Source organism: Thermobia domestica, chromosome 8 (assembly GCF_964235325.1).
Source record: "Thermobia domestica chromosome 8, izTheDome1.hap1.1, whole genome shotgun sequence".
NCBI lineage: Eukaryota > Metazoa > Arthropoda > Insecta > Zygentoma > Lepismatidae > Thermobia > Thermobia domestica.
The window spans coordinates 37,326,996-37,337,256 of record NC_137461.1 but is presented as its reverse complement, the minus strand read 5'-3'; the positions used below and the strand labels follow the sequence as shown (position 1 = coordinate 37,337,256).

The window sequence follows — 10,261 nt, the reverse complement described above, 5'->3', positions numbered from 1 at the left end:
TGCTTATAACAGTTCCCTATCTTTAATTGGTTCTTAGGGATTCGTAGAACTGTTTCCTCTAACATTATGCAAACTGAAGCAAGAATGTGAAAGCGTAATAAAGAATATTTGGTTAACTTTTGAACTAAGAGGAATAATAAAGGAAAATGTTTCAAGAACAAAGGATAAGGAGACTCAAAAATTACATCTAAATTTAAAGTAACTTCAACATCCTCTAATTGAAACATTCTATATATTAGAAAACTAGAAAAATTTAAAATATTTAAGAAATATATTTGAGACGTTGAAAATTGTCTCTCAAAAATAAATCATCTTCCACTGAGCAGGAAATGATTTTTTTCCCTAATTCATTGTATTTAATCTTATCGATATATGTAAGATGTTTATTTACAACCCGATACTTTATCAGTTAAAACATAATCTGTTTTTAATCTTCATTTAACTCCTTTTCTCGTTTTAATTATTTTGTAAAGGACTATTTCTAATTAAGTTCTTATCTCTACGATAATATACTATTCATGATTTGTAATCATCCAGCATAATTGGAAAACAAACGTCGAATCACATCCTTACAGCAGAAATACATTTTTAGAGATATTCTCAAAACTAATTAAATACCTTTTTGAAAACGGGATCTGAAGAAATTTAAAACAACAACAAAAGAATCATAATCAAGGCTGACATAAGCGTTGAACTAAAACAAGTACCAGTCATTAAAATTACCGGGAATCCAAGCTATATCCCATTGCACGAGAATGGGTGGCTCTTTGAATGTGTTATCGCACTCCGAAGTTTCATTAGTCGTGGTTAAAAGTTTCGTTTTAGTTTCGAGATTTACTGCTAAAGAGTATGTTCTGAATCATTAATTGCATTTTTATCAGCACCAGTTCCTGCACGGGAGTTTTACCACTGAGTACGGTTACAGAAAGTATGAGTGTTCACTACTAGCCCACAAAAGAACACTACTGTACGAGATTTGTGTTTGCTTCTTTATGCTTTATGCATAAAATAGGCACAAGTAAAGCCCAGATATTCTTCTTTATCTCATAGAGTTTTCCATTAATGCATTATTAGATTGCAAAATTGTGGAATGCGGCGGAAGTATTAGAAAATTGATTCATATTCGAGTCCAGGAACGATTGTGTAGCTGCAGGATCGAGTATTTCTCGATTCTTAAAAGTAGTCGATTCTGCCCATTTGTAGAAGTGATGAGTGCTACTGTGTTCAGATTTTGAAACCAAAATTTCCTGCAGTGATTAAAGTTACCCATTAAATATGTACTATCGTCTTATAAATTAGATTAAATTAAATAGTAGGTACCATACTGCTATTGCATCAAATTGAGTTATCTGACTGTCCCGAATAAATCTGTTGAGACACAAGAACACTGAACCCCATCCCAGTAGCAGAATTCGAAAACCGGAACGTATGACAACTCTGGTTAAAATATCTTCGTTACAAATTTCATAATTGATTCTTTAAAAGCTTCAGCATCGAAAATCTCTGCACTTCGTTACTTCTGTTTTCCTTTGCGCATAAAACGAAAAAAAATGCTAATTAAATATTGTTTATTTATGCTAATCTATTTCTATATACACCTATAGTTACAATAAATGTCAGAATTTTCATTGGAACATTCAATCATCAGAAGTATTGTTTAACTAATTTATCCTGTTTTGATTTGTATTCCCTCTGTTCGTTTAGCCCCAGAATGGGAATCCTGAAAAAGAAGATGTTTCATTAGAGGTTGATATCCATTGAAACAATAAAAACATATTATTTTGTAGTACGATCAATATATCTCGAAATCACTATTCAATTCATACATCTATCGTATTTTATCATTCAAACTTACAAAAGGAAATTAAAAGTTTATTTTTCTAGAAAAACCTTGTAATTTCAATTTTGTGTAAACTTGAGAATTATTTGTAATCGGAATACAAAGTGATCGATGCTTAGCAAATTTACTTTGGAAAGACTATATTTTCCTTTGGGTCACGTGATTAAAAACGTTATATTTTTAATATTTATTTAAAATGAACATAGTTATATTGTTATAAAGAACATGAACAAATGTTGATAGAACAGTAGTGGGATTCATATATTGTGCTTTTCAATGTATACTATTCTATTTGTAAATAAATTAATCAATCTTAAACACTGAATATATATACTAAACTCAATGTGAAAATTTCAGTACCGACCTGTTCTCGGAACACTGTTGCAATTTGATAGATATCAAGACAATCGTTTACATACATATTGATGATTTTTTTTATTCTATACGACCACCGATTATTAAATAGAAAAATAATAGAGCAGGAACTAAACCGAGTAACTAACTTGCAATATCTAGTCAGAATTAATATTGAAAACAAGAAGTACTGAACTGAAACAAAAGGATGATCACAATTATAATTGGGGAAAAGTGTTATTAAGAAAAATATTTCTTTCCTGTGGATGTAAAACACAGCAAATTATGCAATGGCTTTCTGAGCATCATGGAAATTAACTGTTAGGACTTAATAAACAGTTTTGTGCACAATGTTGTCAGAAATTCACAAAAGAGGGAGAGACAGCAAGAATACTATACTAAACATTGTTCGACGTAAGCTCTAAAATGAGATAAACAAAGCCACGTGAAAATAAATCTCGCTGATTTGCTGTTGTCCTACCGACGCTTGTACTCCTACGCAAAATAGTTCACATGATTGGATCATTACTTTTACTATGAAGCTTCATATAAATCTGCTATATTATTATAAATGACAACAATATAATACGGAATATCTAATAATACTGCAATCGATTGTGGCTAATGAAACAATAGAAATAAACACTAAGCATGCGCAGTAATTATGGCGTCAACTCAACTGTGGACGGGTGTTCTGCTTTTAGTGTCTGAAAGATGTTTGGCATGAATCCCGGTTCCGCGAGTATCGTGGTGAAACACGAACAAGGCAAACCTTTATTCACTAAGCAACAATTGTTTACCAGCGAAATTCGAATACTTTTTTTTAAATCTTTCGGGTTTTTTCTTTCTTTTCCGCTGTTGCTGTAAATATCTGGCCAACACGAGAGAATATTGTCAAAATGCACGTGTATTTATAATTTGCTCCTCCCCGTGGGGAGTGATAGTGATACATCACCAGTCAATCGTATTTGTGACAAGCGGAAGGATACAAATATTTTGTTTATCGGAGTTTAGAACTTACGCTGAACAGGGAATAGGTAATATTTCCATCGTTAAAATAATGCAATTTTGAAACAGTGTTATTTGATCTGTAGTTCATTTATACGCTTTATAGGTCGGCATGCTGCCTCGCACTTTATATTTCAATCATTTTCTTCTTCATACGGCAAACATTTGTTTTAAAATTATTCTTTGCTATAAACGTAAACCTCTCTTACCCTTCGAATACATATTAGAAAAAAAGTGAAGTGATAGAAACACATGTCGACTCAAGTGCTTAAGAAGTGACTTTTATATATAGAGAAAAAGAAAGTACAAATTGCCCCTTCTCTCCTTAATTGCGGAATTTAGCGAAACCCTGTAGGATATGCCTAAATGTTTTGAATAAAGAGTTTAAGTGTCAAGTGTTTCATATCCCTAACAAGTTCCTAGCTTTAAGCAATTTCGATATATGGTCTTCTTATTATGACAAATGTAACCACTATTCCTTGTTTTTCTCCGACTTTTCTTGCCTGTTCTAAGGGAAATAGAAAACGAAAAAATACGATAAAATGTGCATTTAATTATTTTAAGTGAAATGCATAATTACCAAATTTTATCTCCCGAAGCTTACGAGATTTTGAAATATGATATCTTATTTCAACAATTGCAACCCTCACTTCACTTTCTTTCCGCTTTTTCCCCATCCTTTGCAGGAGAAATATGAAAATAATACTGAAACTCGTTTTCAAAAAAATTAAATAAAATCCTAGATGTCCGATTTCATGCTTCTAGCCTTAAAAAATATCGATATATAGTTATCCTGTCATACAAAATAGAATCGTACCGTCTTCTCACAAACATAATGATATGCTGAATAGTTCATTCTTGTATCATTGAAATTACACTGCAAAATGTAAACGAAAGGACACACCACATAAATTAGTTTACCCACCCCAATAGTGGTATCCAAATCCGAAAGTGTTATCTCCTTTGAGATCGTCATTTTCCTTTGCAGAGACTGGCTTCTGTCGAAGAGGAATTGGTGCTCCTTGACGATAGGCTATAGCAATGCATACAAACACTGCTACCAAAGTGAAGACCACCTGTGGTGTAAAGAAAATGTAATCTAAAACATTATGAAAAGTTAACCGTCACTATTTCTATGATTTGCTAAAATATGCCAAAGCGAATAAAGTAATTTTTAAGAATGTAAAAATAAAAATGGTTTAAAATGTTTGCCTCAAAAATTCTAATTGGACAATATTATTCTAATTCATTGCGCACTCAAAAACCTAAAATGTTCTTCTTAGATTTAAGATAATCAGGAGTTGAATTTATTCTATTCTTTCTAATGGTAAATTACTGTAGCACAACAATCGTAAGACTATTAGCATGTAGCCTTCATTCTAACGTATTTCTGGTAAAATATTACACACAACTTCAACATAGTTCCACTGAAAAGTTAACACGGTTTCTTATACAAAAGTGTTATTTACAATATCTATACGTAAATATTTCAAGCACCGAAAGGAGCTTCAGTTAGACATCTGAAAACTAAAATGTATTCAAAATTATCAAAGTGAAATCGATTCTTATGTGCGGTGAACATGTCATATCTCCCTCAAAATTCCCCATAATGTGATATTATGTTCTTTATCACACATATGAATACAGACACTGGATAGGATTCTCATAGAATGTATACCTTTATGAGGATTTAGCACAATGTATCAAAATTACAAATAAATTAATGCCTTATACTTATGATGAAATTTGATCTGTTCTACAATAACCACTTTCAGTACGGGTAGCCGATGGTACGATCCTCTAACATATAAATGTGTGACTGAAGACATCGTGTTCAGGCGTTTTATTGACGGTGTACCTCCTTCTCACTCCATGTACTTACTTTTCGTTATAAATTACTCACCTTTGTCATCCAGTACACAATATTATGCAAATGATTTAATAATATTAGTAATTTGTATCATAATTATGTTATTCCGAATTTACATAGAAAATCTCACCTTTCCGATCATCGTAATAGTTAACTTTCAAGCACTAGCACTAATTCTTAAAGATTGAACAGTTTGCTAACCTCTTATACTCAAATCTAACCTTGAGTAATTCAATATTTAATGAATCACTTGTCCATTAAAGCGTTGAAGTAATTTAATGGATCTTTATGTATAATTAAACAATGGAACGGCATTACATGATGCGTGAAAGCTCACTTAATAAGCACGTAGTTTAAAAATTATTTGAAAATAAGTATGATGTATAGGTATGTACTTCATTTTGAAGGAATTTTCTGGGTTTTGAGCAAATATTCAGGACTGTAATATTTTTGTGATAACAGCTTCCCGTTATACAATTATTCAATGTATATTTCGTCTCATTGTAGACAGTAAATAAATGTAAATAGTTTAAAATGAGCGCGTAAATATTTCTCAATTTAATTCAACATAAACTAATTACCGGTAATTAATCATGTTTCCTGAAGGTTTTTCTTGTGTTACAGCTGAATATAACATAAGCAAGTCTAACGTAACTAAGCATAACTCTTAGTGGTAAAAAATAGTTTATAATTGGATTATGACAAAGTAATCAATAATATCACTATATATTGGCAATAATAGAAGGACACTTATATAAGGTGAAGAAATATTACAAATAATTTGTTATTGGTATTGCTACTTAATGATGCTGTGCACTGAACAAAGAAGCGAAAGTTTATCTTTCTTTTTATGTGTATAACCTTACATTTACATCGATAAATTGTTACGATCTTAAAAATCGTCAGAAATTCTTTATTTTCCAGAAATCGTAAGTTTCGCTTAATGAAGATCATTATTATTATTATTATTATTATTATTATTATTATTATTATTATTATTATTATTATTATTATTATTATTATTATTATTATTATTATTATTATTATTAATGGAGCGAACGTTAAGTCTATGAGCGAAGTAAAACTAGACATTTTTGTGTCTTTCAATCTATCTTCCTCTGTTCACGATAACTTTCTTAAAACTCCACCGATTGTAACAAAACTATTAAGTATGTGCCTTTCTTCAGTGTACAGATATAAATCTATTCTTTTCAGGATGCAATACATTAAATATTAGACCATAAAAGGATAAAATTCACACACAATTTGAAGAGATTCATATATAATAAATTTTTCAGTACAAACTACATAAACATTATTAGATTTCGATAGAACATAATGTGTTATTTCCTTATAGTATTGCGATTATTCTTACGGCTTGAGACAAAAAATTGCCAAGAGTGAAATTCTAAATTTAATCTTCCTAACTTAGAAAAACTATATGTTGTGCGATAATTTTTACAGAATGTAGCACATATTTTCTTTGAAGTTTCCTAATTAACCTCTGAGAATTGGAGTTTGGAAAATCAATAAAAATAGTAGTGATACACTTTTCAATTTTATAAAAGATATTTCATGATAATGTTTGTTTAAAAGTCCATGTTGATACAATATTTGACACATAATGTATATCGATACTTTTGTCAACCTTACTACTTGAAGTTAGAAAAAACCGGAATTCACTATTTGTCATCCGAAATCGATTAAGACCTTTATCCGTAATCTCTCATGACTACACTTCATTTGCATATTTTTACCCATAGGTTACTGCATTATTTGTAAGTGCCTCAGATCTATGTCTGCAACTGAAAATATAAAACCTAATTATAAAGATAAGGAGGAAAACAACAGAATATAAGTAGTAATTAACTGTAGTCAACAGGAAATCTTTCAATATAAGATGCTGGGTGTGTTTGGATATTGTAAATAAAACATAGTTACAAATAACAACTTGTCACTTAGATTCTAGGTTTCTTAAGAAGTACTCTAAAATAATTCATGTCATCTTTTTTCTTATTAGTTACTTAATTAATTACTTCATACTTAATTTTTCAAAACACATGAGAACATTGATACCGCTTTCTCAAAAATTTTAGAGAGATACATATTATCATGAAATAAATTTAGTCAAAGTTTAAAATTTGGTGAATGTTCTCTAGAACTTAAAAATAATCGTTTGTAAATTTGGGTGCTCATGCTAATCCTTTTCTTTGGGTAAAAGATTGACAAAAATTAGTATTGCCATTTTTTGCCACGTAGTCGGTTATTATCGCAATTTATCATTTTTAATGAACCTTTAACACCTTATGCTATTTCTCTGCGGAAGCTCATGTGGTCCGGATTCTACGTCAATCAGTAGGTCCCGTCTCATTTGGGCTCGTTGCTGAAACGGACATTAAACTCAAAATCAACTCAACGTTATGTTGTTTTGTGGTTCACCACAAATTCCTATTCCCTGTTATAGGACATGGATACATTGATGCTCGTTTCTCAAAATTTTGGGAGTATGTTGACCCACTCATTAAATTAAGGAATTATCAGAAAGTAAAATTTGCTTAATGGTGTACAGGTTTCGAATAAATAACAAGTAGGTAAAAAGATTCATTTTTTTAAAATTGCCATGATTTCAACACGTGATTGCTTGTTGACATACTTTACCTTCTTTGACATGATAGGCCAACTCTATATCACCTTATATAGTTGGCCAAAGGGGTCTATTCTCTTTTATGCGCCGAAGATAAATTGTTGCTTCTTTCTCAGAATTTAGGATGGGTGTATTACCCGTCACAAATTTCAAAATTATTAGAAAGCAAAAGTTGGTAAAATTTCTTTATGAGGCAAATATATTTCCGTAAATTATGGTGATCCTTCTTGTACCAATTTGTGGGTAATATTTCTATAAAAGTAAAAATTTGAAGGGTCTGACCTATTATATCCCGTTTTATGAGGCTTTAGTGTCATATATTTATATTTGTGACTATATGGATCAATATTCTCTTTCGTAAGCATATGTATACACACACTCTCGTTTTAAAGGTGGAAGTGGTACATGAACCTATCATTTATTATTGATAAATGATCTACAGTTATAATTGCTAATATGATATGTAATTATTGATACTTGATTAGTAATTAATGAAATCGATTGATATGGAAAAGATTTTACACTTTGTACTTAAGCCAAATAAACAGTCTAAGAACATTACTAAAAATTTAATACTGGTACAATTTGATATGTTGATCAGTGGAAAGTTATTGTTGATCCAATCAGATTAGTCGACCTGAGCAAATAAACAGTCTAAGATCGTTACTGAAATTTAATATTGGTACAATTTGATATGTTGATCAGTGGTAAGTTTTGTTGATGCAATCAGATTGGTCGACCTGTTACAAATTTTTATTTATTTTCTTTGAATTTGAAACATTTTGTTTAAAATTTTTCAAGAACTATTTCAAAGTTTTTGAATCGCAGTATTGTAGTTACGACTCATAGTATAACGTTCTAGCTGAAAAGTTATCATTTGTGCAATCTGATTCCCTAATCAGTGGAAAATTACTTTTGATGCAATTTAACAGGCTGAACACTTTCAAATCTTTGTTTAGTTTGTTAAGACTCAAAATTGTTGCCCACTTTTTCCATATTTTTTTCTTTTTTTAATTAAGATTGAAAAGGTTTACTCGAAAAATTTTCAATTGGAAACTTTTGGTTTGAAAAATGTTTTATAATTTTGGTTTAAAAAATTGTCGAATATTTAGACTTGAACATTTTCAGTTCCAAAATTATCACGTGTTAATACATGGCAATTCGAATACTTTTCCATTTTTTCCCAGAAAGGGTGGATGAATAGAACAACTCAAATTTATGGAGTTACAAATTCCAGTCCAAAAAATCATTTAAAATTTTTCATTCTTTGCGAAATCCTAAATTTAAGGTGGAAAAACTTTAAAGAGAGATCATAAATATATCCATGTCCTATGAAAGAGAATAAACAACTGTACTTAATATAACGTAAGAAAGTTTCATCAAATCAATTAATCAAGGCTAATAACCTATCTCGTGCAGTTTGAATAATTTGATATTTTTCACGTTATAAAAGGACAGTCAAAACCCTCAATAATGTATACTTTTAGAAGTTTACCCACGAACGGGATAGAGATGGACCAGCTAAACTAAAAGAGGAACATATCCCGATCTTATAGTACTATACAAGATTTTTAGCTTCGGCATTTTCCAACATTTAAGAGAATTACCTTATGAATCTCTTCAAAAATTTAGTAAGTTGCTAAAGTATCCATTCTAGAAATTTAGAAGTATGGTCCTATGTACCTTCACATCATTGACCTTCGGTCCTGAGCCAGGGGTCATTAAGCCATAGTGACGGCTATACTACTATCAGCAATACCCTCTACGGATGGTAATATGAATTTGGAAACCATACGAAATAACGATCCAAGCATTGTCCTCACCGTTAAGGACTATTGTAGCAGATCCATATTTCATAAGAAACTACACTCTGATGGAGGAAATCTTTGGTGCTATCTGATATATTATTGGACAAGTACTTAAATGTTAAATATTAACAACGGCAATATCTTTTTAAATTCTCCAAGAACATAGGTAGCATTGGAACCTTTCATTGATGTGAAGGGCGGTAGTCTAAACAGAGATATATATCTAAGGTCCTTCTAATGAGAAGAAAGAAGAAAACACCATTTAATAATAAGAAAAGGCTATTACTTCAAGAACAAAGTACCAATGTAATCAAGATTCAAAAAGAAACATAACAATCAATTTTAATACATGTAGATCAAGAATCATCTCATGTTTTTCAGTTATATCCTGAACCAACTATCCCCCCCAAAAAAACGCTAGACTGCGTTATCTCTTAATGCTGGAAGAAAATAATTGATATCTCTCAAATCAACTCGAATCGATGAAGACATATGGCAATGAACAACATGCTCTCGGCTGTTTTCTTTATCATTGTTGTACCTTAAAATGAAAAATGTTTCCACTTTTAACAGCAGGAATGTTTTAATTTTACAAATTAATTTGGTTGCTTAAGATTAAGCCGAAATATGAGACATTTAAATGTAATGCTCAAATCGAATCAATCTAAACCTCATGTTTGGTTTATTTTTAATGAGTTTATTAAACCATGATTTGATGTAGTTAGAATCTCAAATGT

The 10,261-nt window shown here is 30.7% G+C and overlaps 1 long non-coding RNA gene across 1 annotated transcript; it reads right to left on the bottom strand.

Moving 5' to 3' along the window:
* Positions 1-1,551: 1,551 nt before the first annotated feature.
* LOC145691648 (uncharacterized) lies at positions 1,552-5,228 on the bottom strand. Its single transcript, XR_014132460.1, has 3 exons — positions 5,203-5,228; positions 4,128-4,278; positions 1,552-1,720 (listed from the first exon to the last, which is right to left on the bottom strand). It is a non-coding gene; the product is annotated as an uncharacterized LOC145691648 (long non-coding RNA).
* Positions 5,229-10,261: the final 5,033 nt, after the last annotated feature.